Source organism: Suncus etruscus, chromosome 9 (genome assembly GCF_024139225.1).
Source record: "Suncus etruscus isolate mSunEtr1 chromosome 9, mSunEtr1.pri.cur, whole genome shotgun sequence".
Taxonomy (NCBI): Eukaryota; Metazoa; Chordata; class Mammalia; order Eulipotyphla; family Soricidae; genus Suncus; species Suncus etruscus.
Window position 1 is genome coordinate 82671567 of NC_064856.1, and position 17814 is coordinate 82689380.

Below are 17814 nucleotides of genomic sequence, written 5' to 3' on the forward strand. Positions count from 1 at the left end.
TCTAGATTATTCTTCTCTATACTGGCAGCCACTTTCATACAGTTAATAAAAATGTAATTGGAAAGAATCTGAAAAATTGAGAATCTGGCTAGTACAAGCTGGCCCATCAGAGCAAAAGGTACCCTCACCCCATCTTCAGTATCTGCTTCTCATGAATGACACATCATCATGGATAATGTATTCCTAAGATACTTTTACTAGATTTTCATTTGAATTAAATATAAATTTAATATTTAATCAGTTAAATGTAAATAAATTAAATATAATATATTCTTTGGGAATTAGAGCTAGTGGGTAGTGTGGGTAGTATTTTTACAATGGTGAGAAAAGTGTTCAGACATCAAATCTAGAAACATAAAGTACATAGAAGAAAATATTGGTAAAACACAAAAAATAATGGGCAAAACATGACATTGAAATTAAAGGCATCATAAAGGAGGAAATACCACTATTTGCAAGTGGATGCAAAGAAACTATTCACCCAATACCCATATAATAAGGAAATAATATCTAAAATATACAGGGAACTAACAGAACTCAGCAAGAAAAAATATCTAACTACATTCAAAAATGGGGAGAAGTAATGAAGACACTTTCTCAAAGAAGTATAGATGGGCAAAGGCACATGAAAAAATGCTCTGCATCACTGATCATCAGGGAAATGCAAATCAAAACAACAGTGAGGTATCATCTCATGCCACAGAGACTGACACATATCACAAAGAACAAGAATAACTAATGCTGGCATGAATGCGGGAAGAAGGAGTCTAGTTCACTGCTGGTGGAAATGTAGACTGGTCTAGCCTCTTGGGAAAATAATATAGATATTCCTCAAAAAACTAGAAATTGAGCTTCCATATGATTCAGCAATACCATGCCAATGGATATACTCTAGGAACCCAAAAACATCATGCTAAAATGCCCTCCACATTCCTATGTTTGTTGCAGCACTATTTACAATAGCCAGAATCTGGAGACAATCCGGGTGCCTGACAAGAGACTAAAACTGTCATATTTCTACAAAATATATGAAGCTTTTAGAAAAAATGAAGTCATGAAATATGCTTATATATGGATGGACATGGAGATTTTGTGCTGATTGAAATGAGTTAGAAAGGAGAGGGATAGACATAGAATAATCTCATTCATTTGTGGGATATTGAAAATAAAAGTGGGGGGGCCGGAGAGATAGCATGGAGATAAGGTGTTTGCCTTGCATGCAGAAGGATGGTGATTAAAATCCCGGCATCCCATATGGTCCTCCGAGCCTGCCAGGAGCGATTTCTGAGCATAGAACCAGGAGTAACCCCTGAGTGCTGCCAGGTGTGACCCAAAAACAAAAAAAAAAACAAAAACAAAAAAATGGCAGGATGGTAATTCTATCCAGAGACAATAATGATGAGGGATGAGAGGACCCATCCATGGTAGGAAGCTTGTCACAAAGAGCGGTGAGAATAGTTAGAGTAGAGAAAAGTCCATATGACAATGATAGTTGGAACTTATCACTCTGGGCAAGAACTGGGTTCAGAAAGGGGATAAAATGACACAAATGGTATCCTTTAATTAATGATAGGGCAAACCACAGTGCCAAAAGGAAAGAGGAAGAGAGAGAGAAGCAAAATGCCTGCCCTAGAGACAGGCAGGGGTTGGTGGAGGGGTGAATGGAGGGAAACTAGGGACATTAGTGGTGGGAAAAGTGCATTGGTGTAGGTGTACATTCCATGACTAAAACTCAAGTATGAACAATTTAGTAACCACTGTGCTTAAATAAAGAATTTATTTTCAAAATCAATAAAAACAAGTGATAATGTTTTCTGGAATATATAATAGTCATAATTTCACAACCTTCTTTAAAAATATTGAAGTGAACTTTATAAAGGTGTGAATTTTATGATAGTTAAGTTAAATATTGATAAACAATTTTTCAACAATATTGTTCGATATATTTTCAATATTTTAAATAATACTTTCAACAGTACATGATCTTTTACTAATACATAGCAACAAAACATTGCTAATGAAGGATGATAGAAAAAACAGGGAAAGGAGTATTATCTGCATCTGAAAACTTTTAGAAATGCTTTAACTAGCAAGTGAAGTTTTAATATACAAGATGCTGTGGAACACCCTCTAATTTATAATTCTTACCATTGTGTTGACAGTACCAGCCACAGTGGGGTATTAAATCCTACAGTCAGGCCAAATGAATAGTGAGTTAATCTTTGCCACTTGTCCCCACCTACTATCACCGCACCAGTCACACTCCCTAAACTACTCATTAAAATGTCAAGGGAAGAATGTGACCCAATCTCTATCAGTGCTACCAAATCAATATGTAAACTCACACACTCCATTTTATCAACTATTCAAAGCAAGTGTTTATTTTGAAATTCATTTGAAGTTAAAGCTTCAAACTCTCTCTCCTCCACAAAAACAACACCAAACTGAAATGGTTGCTTTAAGTTATGAAAATTGGCTGATTGGTTTAAAATGGTTGGTTCTTTGTTTAAATGGTTGCATACATTATTAAAGGATCACATTGCATTAATAACACAATTTTTACTGACCCCATTTCCAGCACCATATATGAACCCCTAAGCATTGTCAACAATAATCCCATGGGCCCAGAGAGGTGGCGCTAGAGGTAAGGTGCCTGCCTTGCAAGCGCTAGCGTAGGACGGACCGCGGTTCGATTCCCTGGCGTCCCATATGGTACCCCAAGCCAGGAATGATTTCTGAGTGCATAGCCAGGAGTAACCCCTGAGCGTCAAACGGGTGTGGCCCAAAAACCAAAAAAAAAAAAAAAAAGAATAATCCCTGTGTGGCCAAAACATAAGCAAACAAAAAAAATTTAGGGCTGGGGATGTGACTCAATAGTAGAGTGTCTTATTCAATTTCCATCACTGCAAAAATATACTAATTTTAAGAACCAGTTTTGATAGGGTCAAAGCCATAGCAAAGCTTAATCAACCCAAGTTGATCCCTGCATTTCATAAGGTCTCTCAAGCCCACCAGGATTGACTCCTGAGTGCAGAGCCAGGAGTAATCCCTGAGCACCACCCATATGAGTGAAGCTTATAAACAACAACAACAACAACAAAAAAAAAAGAGTTTTGAGGTGCTTGGGAGATAATACAGAGGGTAAAGAACTTGCCTTGCACAGTGAGGTTTGGCTCAAAAATGAAATGAAATCAAAATAAAATCATAATAATCCACATTAATAATATGCAATATTATAATATTATGTACTATTATAATAATATAATAACCTACAACTTTTATTTGACTCCTTTAGTGAGGGGGGAGAAAGACTATCAAAATGTTACTAGTATTTAGAGTGTGATACAAGTAATAAAATACTGAGATAAAAAAAATTTTTTTTTGGTTTTTGGGTCACACCCGGCAGCATTCAGGGGTTACTCCTAGCTCTATGCTCAGAAATCACTCCTGACAGGCTTGGGGGACCATATGGGGTGCCAGGATTCAAACCACTGTCCTTCTGCATGCAAGGCAAACGCCTTACCTCCATGCTATCTCTCCTGCCCCAGATAATATAATTTTTTTTGGGGGGGCCACACCCGGCATTGCTCAGGGGTTACTCCTGGCTGTCTGCTCAGAAATAGCTCCTGGCAGGCATGGGGGACCATATGGGACACCGAGATTCGAACCAACCACCTTTGGTCCTGGATCGGCTGCTTGCAAGGCAAACGCCGCTGTGCTATCTCTCCAGGCCCGATAATATAATTTTTTAAGTTCTAGATATAAATTTATAAAATTTTTAATTCACAAAATACTAGGATTTTAGTTATAACTCAATATCCCACCCCAATATTATTTCATAACAAAAATATTGTCCCATATTTTTGCCACAAGAGACCATTACATGATGGAGATATCTGAAATTAGGAGGGGCTTTATCTTAGTGTTGCTGAGAGCACCAGAGAGTTGATTTAAATCACATCACATAGAGCTAAACAGCTAAGGAGCACCAGGAAGCAGCTGGCTCTGAGCTGTGGCTAAGATAATTTGACTGACATGGGAAGCCATCTAAGTAGGCTCTCCTTTAGCGACACTGTCTGCACTAAGATTCGCAGACTCAGTTGGCTGGGTGTATCCTTGTGACACCCAGAAACTTCAGGTTCTCTCTTTATTAAGTCTGTCACCTCTGACCATGCCCTCTACTCTCAAACAAATTCTCCCATATCTCCCCAACAAAGCTCCCATTTCCTCACTGATCTTGCCCCATAAATGTTAGAAAACTGATATGGGATCTTGACACAGTCATGCTTTGAAAACTGCATGACTCTATACAAACAACCTTTGTTTTTAAAAGCAGTATGTTAAGACTCAATGTGGTTTATTTGTATATTAAAAGAAACTTGTGGTGATATTGTCATAATCCAAAAAAGGGAATTTGTTTTTGCTCTGTTTGGGACCACACCTAGTGGTTCTCAGGGCTTATTTTGGCTCTACACTAAGGGATCATTCCTAGTGGGCTCCAGGACCATATGTCATGCCAAAGATCAAACCTAGCTCTATTGCATGCAAGGCAAGTGTTTTACCTGCTGGACTATCTTTCCAAGTAAGGAACCTGTAATGGTAGAATGATAAATGGGAGGAATGTTTTGAGAGATAGATGCTTCTCACCTATTCATCCATCTATTCATAAATCGCATCATATAACTGCTAACTAATTCTGAGGTGGTTAACATAGGAGGTTTTTAAATTACATTGGATAAATTGCTGCTGCGTTTTTTAATGTTGGATTATATGTATATTTTCACATGATAGAGAGCATGTCGATCTTTTTACTTCAATAACCTCTTTATTAAAAACTTATTATAATAGGATTACTCTTCAAGGCCGTGGTCTCCCTAAACTTGTATCTTGTTGTTTTCCTGTATGTATCTTAGCTTGTTTTATTTACACTCTAAGAGAAGCCAGTGTTTTCTCTTGAACACATCCATCTTTCTTTCTCTCCCCTCATGCCTTTCTAAGAAAATTTAAATGAAAAACTATCTTGAGGGCCAGTTTCAGATTTTTAGCAATCTGCTCTGAGTCTGTGACTTGCCTGCCTATGTGAGTCCCACTTGTCCCCCACTGACTTTTGGAACTTGCACAAGATTCTAGACTCCAATTCCTTCCAGTTTTAGTTTCCCACTTAGTTTCAGAGGATCAGCTTCTTGACATGGACTAGCCTTGTCTTTCAGCAAAGACAGGGAGGAGTCACAACTATTCCATCGATACCATCATGGAGTTGAAAGATTTACACATTATCAAAAGGTCACAGAACTTCATAGCACAAGAGTGAACCTTAATGTGTGAAATTTTTAAAAACTCATTAAAGTGTGTGTAAAGAGCAGTCTGTGACAATATGTGAAAAAACAATCAACTTTTTCAACTGCTTTTCAACCTTGCTGAAAGAAAAATATTCCTGGAGAAGGGCACTCTAATATTTGTGATTTATAGCATTAGGGAATTAATCTAGAAAAGTGAGCTTCTTAAACAAAAGCACAGGATCTTTAAATGACTACTCTTGACCCACTGTGAGACACATTTCTGGCCACAGGTCTTTTATTAAATTTTGGAGGACCTCCAAAAACTAGGCTCAGGGGCCCAAGAGTCATATCCCGCAATACTTGGGCAACCAGCTTGATGATTGGGCCTGTGGATGCAGAGATACTTGGAGTTCTGGGGAGTACCAGGGCCATCTTAGTTTCTCTAGGGCTACATATGGTGTGCTTGAGGGGGCTCTTGAGTTCATGGGACCCAACTGAGGGGTCAGGCTTGTGCCTCTAATTCTTGTGCTAGCTCCCTGTTCCCTGGCCACAGTCATTTATTTTATTTATGCTTTTTCATAAGATAGATCCTGTTTTTTTTTTAATTTATGGAACACTTCACGAATTTGCGTGTCATCGTTGCGCAGGGGCCATGCTAATCTTCTCTGTATCGTTCCAATTTTAATATATGTGCTGCCGAAGTGAGCACCATAAGATAGATCTTGGCACATTCTCTGTATTCAAACTCGAGACATGTACTAGAATTATTTTTTAGCTTCACAAGGGTACTTTTTCTAGTAATAGTGAAATGTACTAGTTAATAAGCCTTTTGTGTTGAAAATGACTCTTTAAATGTATTGGTTCTTTGATGTCTACTTCATGGCAAACACTCATGTTTACATTGCCAAAATAGGTCTCTCTTTTAATGGGACTGATATACTTTTATGAAAATGACACTGGGAATTTTTTTTAAACAATGTCCATTTCCCTTCAGGCTAAGTACTATAACCTTGCAGTGGCACCGGAAGCTCCTCAGCATCAGTGAATTTGTTGTTCTCTTCTGAATTGCACAACCAACCCAGCCAACAAAGTATTCTGACTTTTTCACTTAAATATGTTAACCAAGAGAAGAACATTCCTCTCAAAAGCCTCTTTCAGGCTTGATGCTATGGAAACCCCTGATAGGAAAAACAACAGTTACTGGAGTTGAGATGGGGCATTCATCTTGCTTTTGTGATAAGAAGTTCGGTTGGTGACTGAGTTGGAAACTCACTACACGCTTCATTGGCAGAAATACTCTCTTTTTTGCTTGAAAGCGTGGGCCCTTCAGAAGTGCCTCCCCTCTCCAGGATGAGTAAAAACAATATCATTTTCCCTGATAGCTGCTGAATTGAAGTGAAGGATTATTTATTTGAACTTTTGAAGCATGAAGCAAAATGCAGCCAGTATGTATGTAGCGTGTCTGTCTTAAGAATCATAAGTCAGAGGGAGAGTTTACGAAGCGTTCAGTCAGCAGAATGATTCCCACTTTCTGGTGGAAACTGCACCATGTGAGATTGCAGCCCCAGTTTCTGAACCCCCATTATAAAGACAATAATTTCAGCTCCTTGATTCCTACTGCAGCACACAACCCTATTACCTCATCTTTTCTCACACACAAAAAAATATGTTTTGAATTATTCTACTGCTGACGGTTGATGAAAAGCTCTTTTATTACTTGCTAACACTCATTGCTATTACCAAGAATAGTGAATCTGAAAGTCTATGCTTTCACCACTCACCCCTTCCTGCCAGCCCTCCATAACCATCACTGGGTTCTCCAAATCCCATCCCATCAGCAACTAATTGCTTCTGTGAGTTTCACACTTTCCTCCGGACCTGGTTGGATCACTGAACCTTCTGTATTGAAGCCTCCAAACAAGTTCCCTTCAAAGATGCTGCACAAACATAAGTTCAAGTTGCTAAAACAGATGTGGATGTTAACATTTTTTTAAAAGATTAATGTTTATTCCCTTCCATTCTCCTTCTCTTTGTTGTCACTCATAATGGTGGTGGTGAACTCCCAGTATTGCCTGGCTGTGGTGTTAGATGGGGTCACACATCAGATTGTGGTGCTTACACACTCAGTCATGGTGTTCACCAAGGTTTGTACTTCATTAGTTGCAGCGTTTGCACACATGTTCAACTGGTACTTACATACTTAGTTAAGGCATTTTATGGTAGTGATGCTTGCTAGTGGTCACTGTGGTGCTTACACATGTGCTCACCAGATGTCACACATCTTCGGTTGGTATTGACATATATATTTAGTTGTAGTGCTCATCAAGGTCCACACCTCCATTTTGTGGTACTTGTGCTCTTCTTGCTGTTGTTTAACTAAAAATTATTTGCAGTGCCAGTGTGACAGAGAGCAGAGCTTCCAGGATGATGCTCAGTCTATGTGGAATATTGGGACCATATGTTTATGAAACAGGTGCTCTTAGTCTCTTTCCAGAACCCATAGAAGTTGCCATTCAACACTTACCATACAAACTGACCTTCTACTTTTTCATCCCCAAAAAAAGCCTGATGTCAAATCTCAGCAGCCTTCTAGGGCTCACACTTTTGTTTCCTGTTATACTCCAAAATCAGTTGTCTTAACTCTAATCTCCCATATTAGGATGAGGTTTTGTATTCATTTTTCTTTACTACAGTAGCAAATACCAGAATTTAATAGCCTACAAGACAAAAGTTGTGAGACCAACTTTAAAGACCAAAATTATTCATATCAGAGTGAGTTATTATTTTTTTTGGAGGCTTCAGAAGAGAATTGATCCTGACCTTTTCCAGCTTCTGATGGCTGCTGACATTCTTTGGCTTATGATCACATCACTTCCATCTCTGCTCCCACTGTCACATCACTTTATCCTCTTCTAGCCACTTATATCAAACACCTAAAGTGACATTTTGGGCCTGCCTGGAAAAGCCAGATTAATTTCTCCACCCCAAAATTTATTGATCTCAATCAATCTGCTATAAAAGATAATGTGCACAAAATTTCAGTGTTAAGACATGAACCTCTTGAGGCTAGCATGCATTTGCCAACACTGGATGAACCTGGGTTTGATTTCTGGCATACCAGATGGTCCCCAAGCCTGCCAGGAGTGATTTCTGAACCCAGAGCCAGGAGTAGCCTCGAAGCACTGCTGAGTATGGCCCAAAACCTAAATAAATAAATAAATAAAATAATAATAATAATAAATTCTTAAAAATAGATAGTACACTTTCTTTTTAAACTTGGACATAAATCCATGCTTTGTCAAGATAGTAACTCTTTAAGGGAAAATGTTCAGAAATCTTCTCAGCTTCTCTAAAGAGTTGTTGCCCTAAATAGTTAATGCCCTAAATAGTTAATGATTTTGATACATGAATATAAAAGGATTTTAAATTCAAAGAAGTTCTATTCTCCCTTCTTCTTTGTTAGATTATGGATTTTAAAATTATTAAAAATTAATAAATACCTCTAAATCAGGTTAGAGTTTTAGATAAAAAGCTTGATTCTTGGTATAGAGTAGCAAATATATAAGATGAACATGAAACATTTGTTTGTAAAAGTTATCTGTCTTTACATTTTTGAGAGCTCTTAAAAGGACACGAAGCAATCTGTAAACGTTTCTACTTACCAATAATCACAACGATAGAAATACATCAAATAAATACCAACATACTAATTTAAAATGATACTTAAAAAGTATCTATCTCTATTTTTCTTTTTGGTGGATGCAAGAAGTCAATTATTAAAAATTTGATATGTAGGGGCCGAAGAGATAGCATGGATGTAAGGCATTTGCCTTTCATGCAAAAGGATGGCGGTTCAAACCCCGGCATACCATATGGTCCCCTGTGCCTGCCAGGGGCAATTTTTTTAGCATAGAGCCAGGAGTAACCCCTGAGTACTGCTGGGGGTGACCCAAAAACCAAAAAAAAAAAAAAATTGATATGTAAAGGGAAGGAATTAAGTTTATTATGTCCTTTTATTTTATATATATTATATAGCAATCAAATTTTTGATGAGAAGTTTAATTTTGTAGAATTATTTCACTTTACATTAAAGTAATTCTAGACTCCTGCAGCCACTTCCTTGAAAGCTTATAGGCCCAGCTCTACAGATCCATAACTAATCTCAGAAGAAATGCAAGTCAAGCCACTAAAACTCACTGTCCTCCAGCTAAATACTCTGGACTACCCTTGAGAAGGTGGTGGGCCAAGTCCTCACCTTGCTGAAGTTTCTGCAGCAGCACTCATACCCCACAACCACCACCATGCCAAAGGTCCAACTTCACTGCTCAAATAATTTCTGCAGAGACAGAAAACTGATGAAAATTCCAGTTTGGGGCCTAAAATTCTGGAGTCTTCTTGGAGTGGAGGTGAGAAGCCTCTCCCCACTCCTGTAATGCTGGAAGCCCCAGAAGCCACATCACCCACATCCCACAGTCACCGACTTGTAAACTCAGTGACCCAGTTCTATAAGTCCTGGAATTTCTTGAGTTTTTCTTGATTCCTCAGTACTGACAGCCCATAAATTCATCAATATTGATTGACAGCCCAGTAGGAACATTCCAAATTAGATAGGAAAGTAGGGTAGAAGCCAACCAAGTTCAATAAACAAAAACAGCACAGTATGCTCAACTAGCAGCAGTTTATAAACTCTTAGACAATTACTTAATAACCCCATTTGAGATGTAACAGTTTTTAAATTTTTTCTTTTACTGAAGTATTTTTAGATCATTCCATTACCCATTTAGTTGTAACAAGCAATAGGAAAAAATTATTGTGTACTTGCTATGGGGGCAGGCTGAAGAGGGGGTAAGGAAACTGAGGACAATGGTAGATAGACGATTACACTGGTGGTGGGTTTGGTGTTGAAACACTGAATGTCAACTTTATCTCTCTCCTCTCTCCCCTCTCTCTCTCTCTTTCTCTCTTCTTTGTCTCTCTCTCTCTCTTCCCCACTTCCATTTCTTGGCCTAGGGGTTTGTTATAGGTCTTCTGGCCTCTACACTGCCTGTTCTATTCATTAAACTAGTTTTCATGATTATTTTTTCTCATCAGAGTCTTGCCTGTTTAGACTCTGGTAGGCAAAGGCCTTTTCCACAACTCCATGAATTTATGAATGCAGGTAATTATTACCCTTCACCGCTAATAATACAAAAAAATAAAACCACATACATGTCTGCTAATGAGGTCATATCTATAAATCACCACTTATTAAGACTTCCTGTTAGAGTGCATCTAATTAAAAACTCTAGATCTAGCAAAAATTTACTGAAAATATGTGGGGAAAAGAACATTGATTAATACTGGTATAAATAATAATTTGTGAATGCACATATGAGGTACCCTACAAAATTAAAATCAACCCTGGCCTATTATTTGAGACAGGCATCTATACTTCTCTCACTCATTAAGATTGCCATGATAGTTGTTAGTGTAGTTAGTTCCCTAACTGTATTCACCACTTTGTGGTGAGCTTCATATTGTGAGTCAGTCCTTCTGGCCCTCATTTCTATTGTCTCTGGGTATTATTACAATAATGTCCTTAATTTTTCTTAAAATCCATATATGAGTGATACCTTATCTTATGAGGGTACCTTATCTGATGAGTGTTGGGTAAATAGTTTCTCCCATTCTGTTGGTGGCTTTTGTATCCTAGGTACTATTTCCTTTTCAACTTTTTTTTTGTGGGGGAGCCATACCCAGCAGTGCTCAGGGGTTACTCCTGTCTGTCTGCTCAGAAATAGCTCCTGGCAGGCACGGGGGGGGGGGGGGGGGGGGGGGGCATATGGGACACCGGGATTTGAACCAACCACCTTTGGTCCTGGATTGGCTGCTTGCAAGGCAAATGCCACTGTGCTATCTCTCCGGGCCCTCCTTTTCAACTTAATATATTAATATATTCTATTTGTTTTTCTCTGCTTCCACTTGTTTAGAGTGTGCTATTTCCTCTTTGAATATGCCTTTAGTCGCAATGTCATGAAGTATTATACCTATGTGTTGTTCTATATACCTTTTCAGGTCTGCTATCAAGGTCTTTAATCCCTTTTATGCATTTGGATTTGTGCATGGTGTTAGACAGGGGGTCTGAGTTAGCTTTATTGGAATTGGCTAATCAGTTGTGCCAACATCACTTGTTGAAGAAGCTTTCCTTGCTTCATTTTGGATTTCTTTTTCTTTCTTTCTTTCTTTCTTTCTTTCTTTCTTTCTTTCTTTCTTTCTTTCTTTCTTTCTTTCTTTCTTTCTTTCTTTCTTTCTTTCTTCTTTCTTTCTTTCTTTCTTTTCTCTCTCTTTCTCTTTCTTTCTTTCTTTCTCTCTTTCTTTCTTCTTTCTTTCTTTCTTTCTTTCTTTCCTTCCTTCCTTCCTTCCTTCCTTCTTTCTCTCTCTTTCTCTCTTTCTTCTTTCTTCTTTCTTTCTTTCTTTCCTTCTCTCTTTCTTTCTTTCTCTCTCTCTCTCTTTCTTTCTCTCTCTCTTTCTTTCTCTCTCTCTCTTTCTTTCTTTCTCTCTCTTTCTTTCTCTCTCTCTTTCTTTCTCTCTCTCTCTTTCTTTCTTTCTCTTTCTTTCTCTCTCTCTTTCTTTTTCTCTCTTTCTTTCTTTCTTTCTTTCTTTCTTTCTCTCTCTCTCTCTCTCTCTCTCTCTCTTTCTTTCTTTCTTTCTTTCTTTCTTTCTTTCTTTCTTTCTTTCTTTCTTTCTTTCTTTCTTTCTTTCTTTCTTTCTTTCTTTCTTTCTTTTTGGTTTTGGGTCACACCTGGCAGCGCTCAGGGGTTACTCTTGGCTCTATGCTCAGAAATCGCTCCTGGCAGGCTTGGGGGACCATATGGGATGCCTGGATTTGAACTACCTTCCTTCTGCATCTAAGACAAATGCCCTACTACTGTGCTATCTTCCCCCCCCCCCCATTTTGAATTTCTTTTCCCTTTATCAAAGATTAGTTGATTTTATGTCTGGGGAACATTCTCTAAATATTCAAGTCTATTCCATTAATCTGAGGATCTGTCTTTATTCCAATACCATGCTTTTTTTTTTTTTTAATAACTATTGCTTTATAATACAACTTAAGGGAAAGTAATGCCTCCCATATTCCTTTTCCCAAGAATTGCTTTAGCTATTCATGGGTGTTGTTCAGATGACTTTTCAGAGTGTTTGATCTACTTCTTTGAAGAATGTCATGGATCTCTTTAGAGGTATTGCATTAAATCTGTACAATGCTTTGGAGAGTATTGCTATTTTAATAATGTTAATTCTTCCAATCCATGAGCAGGGTATATGTTTCCATTTCCTTGTGTTCTCTCTTATTTCTTGAAGCAGTCTTTTGCAGTTTTCTTTGTATAGATCCTTCACCTCTTTAGTTAAGTTGATTAGACCTGTGTTTCCTCAATCCCTTGGGATTGAACTTGAGGCTTCCACTTCAACATATAATCAAGTTGTATCTTATCTAAGCAAAATATAAAAATCTAACCAGACAAAAAGGAATTTTTGAATTTGGACTAGATATTTAATGTTAAGGAAGTTTAATTTTCATAAGGTTGCCACATTATGTGTGGAAAGTTAGCAAAAGTTATTCTATGTAAACTGCATATATAAATCTGTAGACAAATTGTCACAGACTAGCTTTGGTCCGGTTGCACTAGAGAACTTCTTTGAGTTCTCTCAAGAGAAGTGGATGCACACATGGTGTTTGAAGAAATGAGAGACCACATAATGTATGTATGGGAGAAACAGTGTTCTAAAAATTTATTGTGAAGTATAAGGGCTATAAATGAGGGATTAGCCACAGTTTTTTTCTATGGCATGAAAAAAATGCTCTCCTATGTTAAACTGCAACATGACTCTCCTGTAAATGGAAAAGCAAAACAATTCACATGGCTCCTGATGAGTAGATACATTTCAAGAAAGAATCCAGAGTTAAAAACAAAAGATAGATTTTAACATCTTAAAGCAGTTCCTGGCTGGCTAGTTCTGGATGTTAATACTGATTAGGGGAATTTGCAAGGAGCCAGTTTTTCCTATATTCTGAGGGAACAGGTTTTGTTTTAGGGGCTAATACAAATAACTAACTTCCTAATGCCTGACTAAGAAATAGTGTTTAGGGAAAAACAAACTTATCTGAAAGAGATGCAAATCTACCTGGTGAAGGTTATGCTATTTCCTGGACAAAACTTTGAACATAAGTTCTGAGGCAAGAATTCGTTATCAAATGCTCAAAGTCTTTTAGAGATGTCAAAAGGCAGAACATTCTTTTCTGTTTAAAACAGCAAGGGCATATAGAAGACAGAGAAAAATAAAGTTGTTTTGATGCTGAATTTTTCCAGGTAAAGAGAAATTTAATCAAGGCTGTTTGCCTGTCATAATCCTTGTGTTAAGAGGTAAAAGTTTTAACTATATACACATTTAATACAGCAGAAGGGAGATTCAGATATAGACCAAATAACTATAACAAGCATAAGAAATATCTATCACCTTTCACTATCAAAAATCTTGGTCAGCCATCCACGTTGAGGGAAGACTTCTCAGTGGGCCTTCTGATGAGATTCTATTAGATAATGAGAGGTTCATATTTAAGCCAAATAAATGTGTTTTATTTTCTTTTTTGGTTTTTGGGCCACACCCCTTGACGCTAAGAGGTTACTCCTGGCTATGCACTCAGAAATCGCTCCTGGCGTGGGGGACCATATGGGAAGCTGGGGAAACGAAACGCAGCCTGTCCTAGGCTGGAGCATGCAAGGCAGATGCCTTACCGCATGCACCATCGTACGGCCCCAAATATTTGTTATTAAGCATGAGAAATATCACCTTTCACTATCAAAAAATCTTGGTCAGCCATCTACACTGAGGGAAGACTTCTCAGTGTGACTTCTGATGAGATTCATTAGATTGTGGTGGTGATAACAAATAATATAGTATTTGGGATTTGCTCCAGAATAATTTGGAACTGAATTAGGACCAATGGATGATTGTCTACAATTTAACTATTTGCAGAAAATGGATAGTAATTCATGTTACATTCCTCTCCACTTTTGTATGTCTATTTGCTTTACTTTGCCTTTTGGTTTCAAGGTTGCTTTTGTTCTTGTCTTAAATCAAACAATTATAATATCAACAAAACAATAACTAAACATGAGTTATTTAAGGTATTTTGTTCTAGATTATATACAAATGTCTTCTGTTGTAGTATAACAGTTTAAAATTTCCTATGGTCTTGTTAGTAGGAAATAAGTTCTAAGTTCAGAGGCACTAGCTAACCATTCGATATTGCTTGCATACTGATTTTTTTTTCTTAAACGTCCCACTGTGTGTTATATATTAGGGCTAGACTCAAGATTTAAATGTGCTATAAATCCTAACAAGTTCATAAAGATTTCTCTTATTACCTGTTCTCAAATATCTTGATAATACTCAAGCTGTAAATCTGCTTCATTCCTACCCTAGTGTCCCTTGACTTTGGAGAGAAAATGACAAGCAAAATTCATCTTCTAAAATATATTTTTTCTCGAAGACAAAATATATGAGTATTGCTCAAAATAATAGCATGCCTATTAGGATCTTCTAGTTAATGAGTGAGCGGTCTCTAATAGTTTCATCATTAGCAGTAAACCAGATTCATGTCATTTTTAATGTATCCCTAAGTTCTTTGGGGTAAATATTTTTGCATGGTTGCTATGTGTCTGTAATTTGTGTGGTGCTGAGGATATAGAGAAAAAAAAATAGAACACATTCCTGTCTATGAAGAAACCTGTCAGAGAAATGCAGGAATGAAAATATCTGATAAATGTTCTGTTAGTAGCCCACTAATTCTCCAGGTATTTAGGTTCCCTTGTCAATGAACATTGAGCCATCATGCTGTGTGACTACAGATGTTGTTTTCTCTCTCCTAGAAACATTATAATTATGTGGACAATGGACAGATATATAGTACAGGGGTTAAGGTGCTTGCTCTGAAAGTAACCAACACTGACTCAAGTCCTGGAACTACCTCAAACACAGCCAGGAGTGAATCCTAACCACAAAGCTAGGAGTAAACTCTGCGTACATTAAAGTGTGACCCAATTCCCACACTCAAAAGCCCCCTCTATCCCCTAAAAGAATCCTATGGGAAAGAGAACAGTTATGAGCGCCAAATACTTTCTAGTTATCTTGAGGAATTTGAATTGTTCTGTGCCTCTGCTTCCTTAAATGCAAACTAAGAAAATAAGGTTATTATTAGGATGACGAAATTACTACCTAAAGGTCTTAGAGTAGTTTCTGATGTGATCAACTAAGTGAGGTTTTGTTCATAACACTGCTATTGTTATTATGAGAAACCTCAAACTTACTCTATAGGATGCTCATCATCCTTTTACTCTGAACTGACTGATTGTCTCTTTCTCTGTTTTATCTTTAACCTGCTCTTGGCCATGAGTTCATAGCACTTTTAGTAATTATATCTAAATCCTTTAACTCCACTAAGCACTCCAAATAAAACTTTATTGTTAAAACTGAACCTAAAGGGGGCCGGGCGGTGGCGCTCGAGGTAAGGTGCCTGCCTTACCTGCGCTAGCCTAGGAGACGGACCGCGGTTCGATCCCCCGGCGTCCCATATGGTCCCCCAAGCCAGGAGCGACTCCTGAGCGCATAGCCAGGAGTAACCCCTGAGCGTCACCGGGTGTGGCCCAAAAACCAAAAAAAAAAAAAACTGAACCTAAAGCCCACTGATGACATCCCTTATCAGGAAACCAAGTCCTAGAAACTTCTGCTAAATCCTCAGTCTACCTTCTATTGGATTATATTCAAGATTGAGGTCCCCTATATCTCAATCCTTATTCTGAGTCAAGAAATCTAAAATCTCCTCCTTAGCCCCAGCAAGTAAAATTCCCTTTACAATGACAATTTTCTTTTTTGTCTTTGGGCCACACCCGGTGGCACTCAAGGGTTACTTCTGGCTCTGCTCTCAAAAATCACTCCTGGAAGGCTTGGGGGACCATATGGGATGCCAGGAATCGAACCAGTCTCCATCCTGGATTGGCCACATGGAAGGCAAATGCCCTACTGTTGTGCTATCTCTCCAGCCCCTTCAATGACAATTTCTTTTTTTTATTATAATAATTTTTATTGTGACCAAAGAGTGAATAACAAATCTTTTACAGTAGTATTTAAGGTAAATAGTGACAATGAATCAGGGCCATTCCCACCACCAGGGTTGTCCTCTTCCCTCCACCCCTTTTCCCAGAATGTGTCCCATATGTGATTCCCACATATCAGTTGTAAGAGGAACGGTAAAATCCTGGCACGTGAGATCTGCTGAAGCAGTCTCCAGCCTTGCTCAGGTTCCAATGAAAATTTCTACATAAATACTCTACTGGCCTTTATCTACTCTGCCAAAGCAAGACTCATTTTTACCTTTGCACCACACAAAAGGCTCACTTGTAAGTTGCTTTCTTATAAATAAAATAATCTTCCTTTAAAAAATTGGGCTCGGCAAGGGGACAAATTAAAGCAATTTTGATACCAAGATGATCCCGCCTTCCACTCTCTTTTTCTTTGTTCAATTCCCACTTACAATTTATTGATATTGAGTTCTCAGCCAGTCCAGTATGGTCATTATTGATGTAGGACTCCTCATTAAGGGCAGCACAAAGGCCACCCTCTTTCAGGAAGTCTGTCCAGGCCCTCGTCAATTTTTCAACACCAACTTGGCCAGAGAACATAGGGAAGTCTGCAGGTATCTGATGGACTTGCCAATTTCAGCCAAATCCTGGTCAATTTGTAGTCTCATCGCTGCAATGGCTGCAGGAAAAAAAAAATTGGGCTGGGGCCAGAGAGATAGTATGGAGGTGGGGCATATGCCTTGCATGTGGAAGGATGGTGGTCCAAATCCCGGCATTCCATATGTTCCCCTGAGCCTGCTAGGAGCGATTTCTGAGTGTAGAGCCAGGAGTAACCCCTGAGTGCTGCTGGGTGTGACCCAAAAACTAAAAAAATAAAATAAAATAAAATAAAAAATTGGGCCATTGCCTCCAGAATAAGATTAATTTCATTTTATTTTATTTAAAATGTTTATGATTATTTTTTTGGGCTTGAGGGGGTCACACCCAGGGATGCTAGAAACTAATCTTGGTTCTATGTTCATGGGTCACTTCTGGGAACACTAAGGAGTCTGTGAAGTTGTAGCGGCTAGAATCTGTGTGCAAAGCAGTCACACTAGCCATATCTGCTACTGCCTTAGCACAGTTTTAAAATTATTTTTAAGCCCTGAATGTGTATAAAATATTGTAGCTATAGATGATGAATCTTGCACATAAATAGAAGGTTTCCAGAGAAGATATATAAGCCTAAAAATTATCTCTTCTTTGCCTCTAGTCATTTTTTTCAAAATTCTTCCCCCAATGTCTTATTAAGAGTAATTAATGGAAGAAATATAAAAATATGTATTTTATAATACAGAACTCTCAATTATCATTATTTTCTTAAATAACATATCAGTTTGCTATAATGCAAAATTATACTTAGTATAAAAGGAAAAAAG

General features: G+C 38.0%; 1 non-coding gene across 1 annotated transcript; it reads right to left on the reverse strand.

The window, feature by feature from the left end:
• Window positions 1-5881: 5881 nt before the first annotated feature.
• LOC126019736 (U6 spliceosomal RNA) lies at window positions 5882-5988 on the reverse strand. Its single transcript, XR_007499361.1, has one exon. It is a non-coding gene; the product is annotated as a U6 spliceosomal RNA (small nuclear RNA).
• Window positions 5989-17814: the final 11826 nt, after the last annotated feature.